Here is an 18258-nt window from a genome sequence, read left to right as displayed (position 1 = left end):
CTATACCCTACACTCTATACCCTACAGTCTATACTCTACACTCTACACTCTATACCTTACACTCTATACCCTACACTCTATACCCTACACTCTACATTCTATACACTACACTCTACACTCTATACCCTACACTCTATACCCTACACTCTATACTCTATACCCTACACTCTATACCCTACACTCTACACTCTATACCCTACACTCGAATCCCTACACTCTACACTCTATACCTTACACTCTATACCCTACACTCTACTCTCTATACCCTACACTCTATACCCTACACTCTATTCCCTACACTCTATACCCTACACTCTATACCCTACACTCTGTACCCTACACTCTATACCCTACACTCTACACTCTATACCCTACACTCTACACTCTATACCCTACACTCTATACCCTACACTGTACACTCTATACCCTACACTCTATACCCTACACTCTACACTCTATACCCTACACTCTATACCCTACACTCTATACTCTACACCCTACACTCTATACCCTACACTCTATACCCTACACTATATATCATACACTCTATACCGTACACTCTATACCCTACACTCTATACTCTACACTTTATACTCTACACTCTATACCCTACACTCTATACCCTACACTCTATACCCTACACTATATACCATACACTCTATACCATACACTCTATACCCTACACTCTGTACCCTACTCTATACCCTACAATCTATACCCTACACTCTACACTCTATACCATACACTCTATACCCTACACTCTATACCCTACACTCAATACCCTACAATCTATACCCTACACTCTACACTCTATACCATACACTCTATACCCTACACTGTACACTCTATACCCTACACTCTATACCCTACACTCTATACCCTACATTCTATACCATACACTCTACACCCTGCAATCTATACTATACACTCTATATCCTACACTCTACACCCTATACCCTACACTCTATACCCTACACTCTATACCATACACTCTATACCCTACACTCTAATCCCCACACTCTACACTCTATACCCTACACTCTATACCATACACTCTATACCCTACACTCTATACCCTACACTCTACACTCTTTTCCATACACTCTATACCGTACACTCTATACCCTACACTCTATACTCTATACCATACACTCTATACCCTACACTCTACACTCTATACTCTACACTCTATTCCATACACTCTATACCCTACACTCTAATCCCTACACTCTACACGCTTTACCCTACACTCTATACCCTACACTCTATACCCTACACTCTATACCCTACACTCTACACTCTATACCCTACACTTTATACCCTACACTCTATACCCTACACTCTACACTCTATACCCTACACTCTATACCCTACACTCTATACCCTACACTCTACACTCTATACCCTACACTCTATACCCTACACTCTACACTCTATACCCTACACTCTATACCCTACACTCTATACCCTACACTCTATACCCTACACTCTATACCCTACACTCTACACTCTATACCCTACATTCTATACCCTACATTCTATGCCATACACTCTACACCCTACACTCTATACCATACACTCTATACCCTACACTCTACACTCTATACCCTACACTCTATACCATACACTCTATACCCTACACTCTACACTCTATACCCTACACTCTATATCCTACACTCTACACTCTATACCCTATACTCTATTTCATATACTCTATACCCTACACTCTACACCCTACACTTTAAATCCTACATCCTACACTCTATACCCTACACTCTATACTCTACACTCTATACCCTACACTCTATACCCTACACTCTACACTCTATACCCTACACTCTATATCCTACACTCTATACCCAACACTCTATACCCTACACTCTACACTCTATACCCTATACTCTATTTCATACACTCTATACCCTACAATGTACACCCTACACTCTAATCCCTACACTCTACACTCTATACCCTACACTCTATACCCTACACTCTATACCCTACACTCTATACCCTACACTCTATACCCTACACTCAATACCCTACAATCTATACCCTACACTCTACACTCTATACCATACAATCTATACCCTACACTCTACACTCTATACCCTACACTCTATACCCTACACTCTATACCCTACACTCTACACTCTATACCATACACTCTATACCCTACATTCTATACCATACACTCTATACCCTACACTCTATACCCTACACTCTATACCCTACACTCTATACCCTACACTCTATACCCTACACTCTATACCCTACACTCTATACCCTACACTCTACACTCTATACCCTACATTCTATACCCTACATTCTATGCCATACACTCTACACCCTACACTCTATACCATACACTCTATACCCTACACTCTACACTCTATACCCTACACTCTATACCATACACTCTATACCCTACACTCTACACTCTATACCCTACACTCTATATCCTACACTCTACACTCTATACCCTAATCTCTATTTCATATACTCTATACCCTACACTCTACACCCTACACTTTAAATCCTACATCCTACACTCTATACCCTACACTCTATACTCTACACTCTATACCCTACACTCTACACTCTATACCCTACACTCTATATCCTACACTCTATACCCAACACTCTATACCCTACACTCTACACTCTATACCCTATACTCTATTTCATACACTCTATACCCTACAATCTACACCCTACACTCTAATCCCTACACTCTACACTCTATACCCTACACTCTATACCCTACACTCTATACCCTACACTCTATACCCTACACTCAATACCCTACAATCTATACCCTACACTCTACACTCTATACCATACAATCTATACCCTACACTCTACACTCTATACCCTACACTCTATAACCTACACTCTATACCCTACACTCTACACTCTATACCCTACACCCTACACTCTATACCCTACACTTTATATCCTACAGTCTATACTCTACACTCTATACCCTACACTCTATACCCTACACTCTACATTCTATACCCTACACCCTACACTCTATACCCTACACTCTATACTCTACACTCTATATCCTACACTCTATACCCTACACTCTATACCCTACACTCTATACCCTACACTCTATACCCTACAGTCTATACTCTACACTCTACACTCTATACCTTACACTCTATACCCTACACTCTATACCCTACACTCTACATTCTATACTCTACACTCTATACCCTACACTCTATACCCTACACTCTATACTCTATACCCTACACTCGAATCTCTACACTCTACACTCTATACCTTACACTCTATACCCTACACTCTACTCTCTATACCCTACACTCTATACCCTACACTCTATTCCCTACACTCTATACCCTACACTCTATACCCTACACTCTGTACCCTACACTCTATACCCTACACTCTACACTCTATACCCTACACTCTATACCCTACACTCTATACCCTACACTGTACACTCTATACCCTACATTCTATACCCTACACTCTATACCCTACACTCTATACTCTACACTCTATACCCTACACTCTATACCCTACACTCTATACCCTACACTATATACCATACACTCTATACCGTACACTCTATACCCTACACTCTATACTCTACACTTTATACTCTACACTCTATACCCTACACTCTATACCCTACACTATATACCATACACTCTATACCATACACTCTATACCCTACACTCTATACCCTACACTCAATACCCTACAATCTATACCCTACACTCTACACTCTATACCATACACTCTATACCCTACACTGTACACTCTATACCCTACACTCTATACCCTACATTCTATACCATACACTCTACACCCTGCAATCTATACTATACACTCTATACCCTACACTCTACACCCTATACCCTACACTCTATACCCTACACTCTACACCCTACACTCTATACCATACACTCTATACCCTACACTCTACACTCTATACCCTACACTCTATACCATACACTCTATACCCTACACTCTAATCCCCACACTCTACACTCTATACCCTACACTCTATACCATACACTCTATACCCTACACTCTATACCCTACACTCTACACTCTTTTCCATACACTCTATACCTTACACTCTATACCCTACACTCTATACCCTACACTCTACACTCTATACCCTACACTCTACACTCTATACCCTACACTCTATACCCTACAATCTATACCATACACTCTATACCACACACTCTATACCCTACACTCTATACCCTACACTCTATACTCTACACTCTATACCCTACACTCTATACCCTACACTCTATACTCTACACTCTATATCCTACACTCTATACCCTACACTCTATACCCTACACTCTATACCCTACACTCTATACCCTACACTCTATACCCTACACTCTATACTCTACACCCTACACTCTATACCCTACACTCTATACCCTACACTCTACACTCTATACCCTACACTCTATACCATACACTCTATACCATACACTCTATACCCTACACTCTATACCATACACTCTACACTCTATACCCTACAATCTATACCCTACACTCTATACCCTACACTCTATACCATACACTCTATACCATACACTCTATACCCTTTACTCTACACTCTATACCCTACACTCTATACCCTACACTCTATACCCTACACCCTACGCTCTATACCCTACACTCTATACCCTACACTCTATACCCTATACTCTATACCCTACACTCTACACTCTATACCCTACACTCTACACTCTATACCCTACACTCTATACCCTACAATCTATACCATACACTCTATACCACACACTCTATACCCTACACTCTATACCCTACACTCTATACTCTACACTCTATACCCTACACTCTATACCCTACACTCTATACTCTACACTCTATATCCTACACTCTATGCCCTACACTCTATACACTACACTCTATACCCTACACTCTATACCCTACACTCTATACCCTACACTCTATACCATACAGTCTATACCCTACATTCTATACCCTACACTCTAAACTCTATATCATACACTCTATACCTGGGAAGAAAAACATTAGACTCGAACAAAGAAGACCCAGGAAAACCTACTCAGAAGGGAGGTAAGAACATTTCTAAAACAATCCACAGCGAGGAGATTGAAACAAAACAAAATCCTCTAAACTGCATGCTCGCAAACGCCAGAAGCCTGACAAACAAGATGGAATTACTAGAAGCAGAAATATCTACAGGTAACTTTGACATAGTGGTAATAACCGAGACATGGTTAGATGAAAGCTATGACTGGGCAGTTAACTTACAGGGTTACAGTCTGTTTAGAAAGGATCGTAAAAATCGGAGAGGAGGAGGGGTTTGTCTCTATGTAAAGTCTTGTCTAAAGTCCACTTTAAGGGAGGATATTAGCGAAGGGAATGAGGATGTCGAGTCCATATAGGTCAAAATTCATGGAGGGGAAAATGGTAACAAAATTCTCATTGGGGTCTGTTACAAACCCCCAAATATGGCAGAAACCATGGAAAGTCTACTTCTAAAGCAGATAGATGAAGCTGCAACCCATAATGAGGTCCTGGTTATGGGGGACTTTAACTACCCGGATATTAACTGGGAAACAGAAACCTGTGAAACCCATAAAGGCAACAGGTTTCTGCTAATAACCAAGAAAAATTATCTTTCACAATTGGTGCAGAATCCAACCAGAGGAGCAGCACTTTTAGACCTGATACTATCTAATAGACCTGACAGAATAACAAATCTGCAGGTGGTCGGGCATCTAGGAAATAGCGACCACAATATTGTAGAGTTTCACCTGTCTTTCACTAGGGGGACTTGTCAGGGAGTCACAAAAACACTGAACTTTAGGAAGGCAAAGTTTGACCAGCTTAGATATGCCCTTAATCTGGTAGACTGGGACAATATCCTCAGAAATAAGAATACAGATAATAAATGGAACATTTTTAAGAACATCCTATATAGGCACTGTAAGCGGTTTATACCTTGTGGGAATAAAAGGACTAGAAATAGGAAAATGTGGCTAAACAAAGAAGTAAGACAGGCAATTAACAGTAAAAAGAAAGCATTTGCACTACTAAAGCAGGATGGCACCATTGAAGCTCTAAAAAACTATAGGGAGAAAAATACTTTATCTAAAAAACTAATTAAAGCTGCCAAAAAGGAAACAGAGAAGCACATTGCTAAGGAGAGTAAAACTAATCCCAAACTGTTCTTCAACTATATCAATAGTAAAAGAATAAAAACTGAAAATGTAGGCCCCTTAAAAAATAGTGAGGAAAGAATGGTTGCAGATGACGAGGAGAAAGCTAACATATTAAACACATTCTTCTCCACAGTATTCACGGTGGAAAATGAAATGCTAGGTGAAATCCCAAGAAACAATGAAAACGCTATATTGAGGGTCACCAATCAAACCCACGAAGAGGTACACTCTATACCCTACACTCTATACCCTACACTCTATACTCTACACTCTATACCCTACACTCTACATTCTATACCCTACACTCTATACCATACACTCTATACCCTACACTCTATACCCTACACTCTATACCCTACACTCTACACTTTATACCTTACACTCTATACCCTACACTATATACCCTACACTCTATACCATACACTCTATACCCTACACTCTATACCCTACACTATACACTCTATACCCTACACTCTACACTCTACACCATACACTCTACACCATACACTCTATACCATACACTCTACACCCTACACTCTATACCATACACTCTATACCCTACACTCTACACTCTATACCCTACACTCTATACCCTACAGTCTATACTCTACACTCTATACCCTACACTCTATACCCTACACTCTATACCCTACACTCTATACCCTACACTCTACACTCTATACCCTACACTCTATACCCTACACTCTATACTCTATACCCTACACTCTACACCCTACACTCTATACCATACACTCTATACCCTACACTCTACACTCTATACCATACACTCTATACCCTACACTCTATACTCTACACTCTATACCCTACACTCTATACCCTACAGTCTATACTTTACACTCTATACCCTACACTCTATACCCTACACTCTATACCCTACACTCTACACTCTATACCCTACACTCTATACCCTACACTCTATACCCTACACTCTACACCCTACACTCTATACCATACACTCTATACCCTACACTCTACACTCTATACCCTACACTCTATACCCTACACTCTATACTCTACACTCTATACCCTACACTCTATACCCTACAGTCTATACTCTACACTCTATACCCTACACTCTATACCCTACAGTCTATACCCTACACTCTACACTCTATACCCTACACTCTATACCCTACACTCTATACCCTACACTCTATACCCTACACTCTATACCCTACACCCTACACTCTATACCCTACACTCTACACCCTACACTCTATACCATACACTCTATACCCTACACCCTACACTTAAACTAGAAGAAGAGGGGACGGGAAGAAAAACATTAGACTCGAACAAAGACGACCCAGGAAAACATACTCAGAAGGGAGGTAAGAACATTTCTAAAACAATCCACAGTGAGGAGATTGGAACAAAACAAAATCCTCTAAACTGCATGCTCGCAAACGCCAGAAGCCTGACAAACAAGATGGAAGAACTAGAAGCAGAAATATCTACAGGTAACTTTGACATAGTGGGAATAACCGAGACATGGTTAGATGAAAGCTATGACTGGGCAGTTAACTTACAGGGTTACAGTCTGTTTAGAAAGGATCGTAAAAATCGGAGAGGAGGAGGGGTTTGTCTCTATGTAAAGTCTTGTCTAAAGTCCACTTTAAGGGAGGATATTAGCGAAGGGAATGAGGATGTCGAGTCCATATGGGTTGAAATTCATGGAGGGAAAAATGGTAACAAAATTCTCATTGGGGTCTGTTACAAACCCCCAAATATAACAGAAACCATGGAAAGTCTACTTCTAAAGCAGATAGATGAAGCTGCAACCCATAATGAGGTCCTGGTTATGGGGGACTTTAACTACCCGGATATTAACTGGGAAACAGAAACCTGTGAAACCCATAAAGGCAACAGGTTTCTGCTAATAACCAAGAAAAATTATCTTTCACAATTGGTGCAGAATCCAACCAGAGGAGCAGCACTTTTAGACCTAATACTATCTAATAGACCTGACAGAATAACAAATCTGCAGGTGGTTGGGCATTTAGGAAATAGCAACCACAATATTGTGCAGTTTCACCTGTCTTTCACTAGGGGGACTTGTCAGGGAGTCACAAAAACATTGAACTTTAGGAAGGCAAAGTTTGAACAGCTTAGAGATGCCCTTAATCTGGTAGACTGGGACAATATCCTCAGAAATGAGAATACAGATAATAAATGGGAAATGTTTAAGAACATCCTAAATAGGCAGTGTAAGCGGTTTATACCTTGTGGGAATAAAAGGACTAGAAATAGGAAAAACCCAATGTGGCTAAACAAAGAAGTAAGACAGGCAATTAACAGTAAAAAGAAAGCATTTGCACTACTAAAGCAGGATGGCACCATTGAAGCTCTAAAAAACTATAGGGAGAAAAATACTTTATCTAAAAAACTAATTAAAGCTGCCAAAAAGGAAACAGAGAAGCACATTGCTAAGGAGAGTAAAACTAATCCCAAACTGTTCTTCAACTATATTAATAGTAAAAGAATAAAAACTGAAAATGTAGGCCCCTTAAAAAATAGTGAGGAAAGAATGGTTGTAGATGACGAGGAAAAAGCTAACATATTAAACACCTTCTTCTCCACAGTATTCACGGTGGAAAATGAAATGCTAGGTGAAATCCCAAGAAACAATGAAAACCCTATATTAAGGGTCACCAATCTAACCCAAGAAGAGGTGCGAAACCGGCTAAATAAGATTAAAATAGATAAATCTCCGGGTCCGGATGGCATACACCCACGAGTACTAAGAGAACTAAGTAATGTAATAGATAAACCATTATTTCTTATTTTTAGTGACTCTATAGCGACAGGGTCTGTTCCGCAGGACTGGCGCATAGCAAATGTGGTGCCAATATTCAAAAAGGGCTCTAAAAGTGAACCTGGAAATTATAGGCCAGTAAGTCTAACCTCTATTGTTGGTAAAATATTTGAAGGGTTTCTGAGGGATGTTATTCTGGATTATCTCAATGAGAATAACTGTTTAACTCCATATCAGCATGGGTTTATGAGAAATCGCTCCTGTCAAACCAATCTAATCAGTTTTTATGAAGAGGTAAGCTATAGGCTGGACCACGGTGAGTCATTGGACGTGGTATATCTCGATTTTTCCAAAGCGTTTGATACCGTGCCACACAAGAGGTTGGTACACAAAATGAGAATGCTTGGTCTGGGGGAAAATGTGTGTAAATGGGTTAGTAACTGGCTTAGTGATAGAAAGCAGAGAGTGGTTATAAATGGTATAGTCTCTAACTGGGTCGCTGTGACCAGTGGGGTACCGCAGGGGTCAGTATTGGGACCTGTTCTCTTCAACATATTCATTAATGATCTGGTAGAAGGTTTACACAGTAAAATATCGATATTTGCAGATGATACAAAACTATGTAAAGCAGTTAATACAAGAGAAGATAGTATTCTGCTACAGATGGATCTGGATAAGTTGGAAACTTGGGCTGAAAGGTGGCAGATGAGGTTTAACAATGATAAATGTAAGGTTATACACATGGGAAGAGGGAATCAATATCACCATTACACACTGAACGGGAAACCACTGGGTAAATCTGACAGGGAGAAGGACTTGGGGATCCTAGTTAATGATAAACTTACCTGGAGCAGCCAGTGCCAGGCAGCAGCTGCCAAGGCAAACAGGATCATGGGGTGCATTAAAAGAGGTCTGGATACACATGATGAGAGCATTATACTGCCTCTGTACAAATCCCTAGTTAGACCGCACATGGAGTACTGTGTCCAGTTTTGGGCACCGGTGCTCAGGAAGGATATAATGGAACTAGAGAGAGTACAAAGGAGGGCAACAAAATTAATAAAGGGGATGGGAGAACTACAATACCCAGATAGATTAGCGAAATTAGGATTATTTAGTCTAGAAAAAAGACGACTGAGGGGCGATCTAATAACCATGTATAAGTATATAAGGGGACAATACAAATATCTCGCTGAGGATCTGTTTATACCAAGGAAGGTGACGGGCACAAGGGGGCATTCTTTGCGTCTGGAGGAGAGAAGGTTTTTCCACCAACATAGAAGAGGATTCTTTACTGTTAGGGCAGTGAGAATCTGGAATTGCTTGCCTGAGGAGGTGGTGATGGCGAACTCAGTCGAGGGGTTCAAGAGAGGCCTGGATGTCTTCCTGGAGCAGAACAATATTGTATCATACAATTATTAGGTTCTGTAGAAGGACGTAGATCTGGGTATTTATTATAATGGAATATAGGCTGAACTGGATGGACAAATGTCTTTTTTCGGCCTTACTAACTATGTTACTATGTTACTATGTTACTATACCATACACTCTATGCCCTACATTCTATACCATACACTCTACACCCTACACTCTATACCATACACTCTATACCCTACACTCTACACCCTACACTCTATACCCTACACTCTACACTCTATACCCTACACTCTATACCCTACACTCTATACCCTACAGTCTATACTCTACACTCTATACCCTACACTCTATACCCTACACTCTATACCCTACACTCTACACTCTATACCCTACACTCTATACCCTACACTCTATACCCTACACTCTATACCCTACACCTTACACTCTATACCCTACACTCTACATTCTATACCCTACACTCTATACCCTACACTCTATACCCTACACTATACACTCTATACCCTACATTCTACACTGTATACCATACACTCTATACCCTACACTCCATACCCTACACTCTATACCCTACACTCTACACCCTACACTCTATACCATACACTCTATACCCTACACTCTACACTCTATACCTTACACTCTATACCCTACACTCTATACCCTACACCCTACGCTCTATACCCTACACTCTATACCATACACTCTATACCCTACACTCTATTCCATTCCATACACTCTATACCCTACACTCTTTAGCCTACACTTTACACTCTATACCCTACACTCTTTACCCTACACTCTATACTCTATACCCTACACTCTATACCCTACACTCTACACTCTATACCCTGCACTCTATACCCTACACTCAATACCCTACACTCTATACCCAACACTCTACACTCTATACCATACACTCTATACCCTACACTCTACACTCTATACCCTACACTCTATACCCTACTCTCTACACTCTATACCAAACACTCTATACCCTACATTCTATACCATACACTCTACACCCTGCACTCTATATCATACACTCTATACCCTACTCTCTACACTCTATACCCTACACTCTACACCCTACACTCTATACCATACACTCTATACCCTACACTCTACACTCTATACCTTACTCTCTATACCCTACACTCTATACGCTATACCCTACACCCTACATTCTATACCCTACACTCTATACCCTACACTCTATACCCTACACTCTACATTCTATACCCTACACTCGAATCCCTACACGCTACACCCTACACTCTATACCCTACACTCTGCTCTCTATACCCTACACTCTATACCCTACACTCTATACCCTACACTCTATACCCTACACTCTATACCCTACACTCTATACCCTACACTCTGTACCCTACTCTATACCCTACACTCTACACTCTATACCCTACACTCTACACTCTATACCCTACACTCTATACTCTACACTCTATACACTACACTCTATACACTACACTCTATACCCTACACTCTATACCCTACACTCTATACCCTACACTGTACACTCTATACCCTACACTCTATACCATACACTCTATACCCTACACTCTACACTCTATACCCTACACTCTATACCCTACACTCTACACCCTACACTCTATACCCTACACTCTATACCCTACACTCTATACCCTACACTATATACCATACACTCTATACCGTACACTCTATGCCGTACACTCTATACCCTACACTCTATACCCTACACTCTACACCTTACACTCTATACCCTACACTCTATACCCTACACTCTATACTCTATACCCTACACTCTATACCGTACACTCTATACCCTACACTCTATACCCTGCACTCTATAGCCTACACTCAATACCCTACACTCTATACCCTACACTCTACACTCTATACCATACACTCTATACCCTACACTCTATACCCTACACTCTATACCCTACACTCTATACAATACACTCTATACCCTACATTCTATACCATACACTCTACTTCCTACAATCTATACTATACACTCTATACCCTACACTCTATACCCTACACTCTATACCCTACACTCTACACTTTATACCGTATACTCTATTCCATACACTCTATACCCTAAACTCTACACCCTACACTCTAATCCCTACACTCTACACTCTATTCCATACACTCTATACCGTACACTCTATACCCTACACTCTATACTCTATACCATACACTCTATACCCTACACTCTACACTCTATACCCTACACTCTAATCCCTACACTCTAATCCCTACACTCTACACGCTTTACCCTACACTCTATACCCTACACTCTATACCCTACACTCTATACCCTACACTCTATACCCTACACTCTATACCCTACACTCTACACTCTATACCCTACACTCTATACCCTACACTCTATACCCTACACTCTACACTCTATACCCTACACTCTATAACCTACACTCTACACTCTATACCCTACACTCTATACCCTACACTCTATACCCTACACTCTACACTCTATACCCTACACTCTATACCCTACACTCTATAACCTACACTCTATACCCTACACTCTATACCCTACACTCTATACCCTATACTCTATACCCTACACTCAATACCCTACAATCTATACCCTACACTCTACACTCTATACCATACAATCTATACCCTACACTCTACACTCTATACCCTACACTCTATACCCTACACTCTACACTCTATACCATACACTCTATACCCTACATTCTATACCATACACTCTACACCCTACACTCTATACCATACACTCTATACCCTACACTCTACACTCCATACCCTACACTCCATACCCTACACTCTACACCCTACACTCTATACCATACACTCTATACCCTACACTCTACACTCTATACCCTACACTCTATACCCTACACTCTATACCCTACACCCTACACTCTATACCCTACACTCTATACCCTACAGTCTATACTCTACACTCTACACCCTACATTCTATACCCTACACTCTACATTCTATACCCTACACTCTATACCCTACACTCTATACCCTACACTCTATACCCTACACTCTATACCCTACACTCAATACCCTACAATCTATACCCTACACTCTACACTCTATACCATACAATCTATACCCTACACTCTACACTCTATACCCTACTCTCTATACCCTACACTCTACACTCTATACCATACACTCTATACCCTACATTCTATACCATACACTCTACACCCTACACTCTATACCATACACTCTATACCCTACACTCTACACTCCATACCTTACACTCCATACCCTACACTCTACACCCTACACTCTATACCATACACTCTATACCCTACACTCTATAGCCTACACTCTATACCCTACACTCGACACTCTATACCCTACACTCTATACCCTACACTCTATACCCTACAGTCTATACTCTACACTCTATACCCTACACTCTATACCCTACACTCTATACCCTACACTCTACACTCTATACCCTACACTCTATACCCTACACTCTGTACCCTACACCCTACACTCTATACCCTACACTCTATACCCTACAGTCTATACTCTACACTCTATACCCTACATTCTATACCCTACACTCTACATTCTATACCCTACACTCTATACCCTACACTCTATACCCTACACTCTATACCCTACACTCTATACCCTACACTCTACACCCTACACTCTATACCATACACTCTATACCCTACACTCTACACTCCATACCCTACACTCCATACCCTACACTCTACACCCTACACTCTATACCATACACTCTATACCCTACACTCTATACCCTACACTCTATACCCTACACTCTACACTCTATACCCTACACTCTATACCCTACACTCTATACCCTACAGTCTATACTCTACACTCTATACCCTACACTCTATACCCTACACTCTATACCCTACACTCTACACTCTATACCCTACACTCTATACCCTACACTCTATACCCTACACCTTACACTCTATACCCTACACTCTACATTCTATACCCTACACTCTATACCCTACACTCTATACCCTACACTATACACTCTATACCCTACATTCTACACTGTATACCATACACTCTATACCCTACACTCCATACCCTACACTCTATACCCTACACTCTACACCCTACACTCTATACCATACACTCTATACCCTACACTCTACACTCTATACCTTACACTCTATACCCTACACTCTATACCATACACTCTATACCCTACACTCTATTCCATTCCATACACTCTATACCCTACACTCTTTACCCTACACTTTATACTCTATACCCTACACTCTTTACCCTACACTCTATACTCTATACCCTACACTCTATACCCTACACTCTACACTCTATACCCTGCACTCTATACCCTACACTCAATACCCTACACTCTATACCCAACACTCTACACTCTATACCATACACTCTATACCCTACACTCTACACTCTATACCCTACACTCTATACCCTACTCTCTACACTCTATACCAAACACTCTATACCCTACATTCTATACCATACACTCTACACCCTGCACTCTATATCATACACTCTATACCCTACTCTCTACACTCTATACCCTACACTCTACACCCTACACTCTATACCATACACTCTATACCCTACACTCTACACTCTATACCTTACTCTCTATACCCTACACTCTATACGCTATACCCTACACCCTACATTCTATACCCTACACTCTATACCCTACACTCTATACCCTACACTCTACATTCTATACCCTACACTCGAATTCCTACACGCTACACCCTACACTCTATACCCTACACTCTGCTCTCTATACCCTACACTCTATACCCTACACTCTATACCCTACACTCTATACCCTACACTCTATACCCTACACTCTGTACCCTACTCTATACCCTACACTCTACACTTTATACCCTACACTCTACACTCTATACCCTACACTCTATACTCTACACTCTATACACTACACTCTATACCCTACACTCTATACCCTACACTCTATACCCTACACTGTACACTCTATACCCTACACTCTATACTATACACTCTATACCCTACACTCTACACTCTATACCCTACACTCTATACCCTACACTCTATACCCTACACTCTATACCCTACACTCTATACCCTACACTCTATACCCTACACTCTATACCCTACACTCTATACCCTACACTATATACCATACACTCTATACCGTACACTCTATGCCGTACACTCTATACCCTACACTCTATACCCTACACTCTACACCTTACACTCTATACCCTACACTCTATACCCTACACTCTATACTCTATACCCTACACTCTATACCGTACACTCTATACCCTACACTCTATACCCTGCACTCTATAGCCTACACTCAATACCCTACACTCTATACCCTACACTCTACACTCTATACCATACACTCTATACCCTACACTCTATACCCTACACTCTATACCCTACACTCTATACAGTACACTCTATACCCTACATTCTATACCATACACTCTACTCCCTACAATCTATACTATACACTCTATACCCTACACTCTATACCCTACACTCTATACCCTACACTCTACACTTTATACCGTATACTCTATTCCATACACTCTATACCCTAAACTCTACACCCTACACTCTAATCCCTACACTCTACACTCTATTCCATACACTCTATACCGTACACTCTATACCCTACACTCTATACTCTATACCATACACTCTATACCCTACACTCTACACTCTATACCCTACACTCTAATCCCTACACTCTAATCCCTACACTCTACACGCTTTACCCTACACTCTATACCCTACACTCTATACCCTACACTCTATACCCTACACTCTATACCCTACACTCTACACTCTATACCCTACACTCTATACCCTACACTCTATACCCTACACTCTACACTCTATACCCTACACTCTATAACCTACACTCTACACTCTATACCCTACACTCTATACCCTACACTCTATACCCTACACTCTACACTCTATACCCTACACTCTATACCCTACACTCTATAACCTACACTCTATACCCTACACTCTATACCCTACACTCTATACCCTATACTCTATACCCTACACTCAATACCCTACAATCTATACCCTACACTCTACACTCTATACCATACAATCTATACCCTACACTCTACACTCTATACCCTACATTCTATACCCTACACTCTACACTCTATACCATACACTCTATACCCTACATTCTATACCATACACTCTACACCCTACACTCTATACCATACACTCTATACCCTACACTCTACACTCCATACCCTACACTCCATACCCTACACTCTACACCCTACACTCTATACCATACACTCTATACCCTACACTCTACACTCTATACCCTACACTCTATACCCTACACTCTATACCCTACACCCTACACTCTATACCCTACACTCTATACCCTACAGTCTATACTCTACACTCTATACCCTACACTCTATACCCTACACTCTACATTCTATACCCTACACCCTACACTCTATACCCTACCATCTATACCCTACACTCTATACCCTACACTCTATACCCTACACTCTATACCCTACACTCAATACCCTACAATCTATACCCTACACTCTACACTCTATACCATACAATCTATACCCTACACTCTACACTCTATACCCTACACTCTATACCCTACACTCTACACTCTATACCATACACTCTATACCCTACATTCTATACCATACACTCTACTCCCTACAATCTATACTATACACTCTACTCCCTACAATCTATACTATACACTCTATACCCTACACTCTATACCCTACACTCTATACCCTACACTCTACACTTTATACCGTATACTCTATTCCATACACTCTATACCCTAAACTCTACACCCTACACTCTAATCCCTACACTCTACACTCTATTCCATACACTCTATACCGTACACTCTATACCCTACACTCTATACTCTATACCATACACTCTATACCCTACACTCTACACTCTATACCCTACACTCTAATCCCTACACTCTAATCCCTACACTCTACACGCTTTACCCTACACTCTATACCCTACACTCTATACCCTACACTCTATACCCTACACTCTATACCCTACACTCTACACTCTATACCCTACACTCTATACCCTACACTCTATACCCTACACTCTACACTCTATACCCTACACTCTATAACCTACACTCTACACTCTATACCCTACACTCTATACCCTACACTCTATACCCTACACTCTACACTCTATACCCTACACTCTATACCCTACACTCTATAACCTACACTCTATACCCTACACTCTATACCCTACACTCTATACCCTATACTCTATACCCTACACTCAATACCCTACAATCTATACCCTACACTCTACACTCTATACCATACAATCTATACCCTACACTCTACACTCTATACCCTACATTCTATACCCTACACTCTACACTCTATACCATACACTCTATACCCTACATTCTATACCATACACTCTACACCCTACACTCTATACCATACACTCTATACCCTACACTCTACACTCCATACCCTACACTCCATACCCTACACTCTACACCCTACACTCTATACCATACACTCTATACCCTACACTCTACACTCTATACCCTACACTCTATACCCTACACTCTATACCCTACACCCTACACTCTATACCCTACACTCTATACCCTACAGTCTATACTCTACACTCTATACCCTACACTCTATACCCTACACTCTACATTCTATACCCTACACCCTACACTCTATACCCTACCATCTATACCCTACACTCTATACCCTACACTCTATACCCTACACTCTATACCCTACACTCAATACCCTA

This window comes from Ranitomeya imitator, chromosome 7, assembly GCF_032444005.1.
Source record: "Ranitomeya imitator isolate aRanImi1 chromosome 7, aRanImi1.pri, whole genome shotgun sequence".
Classification (NCBI taxonomy): Eukaryota; Metazoa; Chordata; class Amphibia; order Anura; family Dendrobatidae; genus Ranitomeya; species Ranitomeya imitator.
This window is presented reverse-complemented; position numbering follows the sequence as displayed.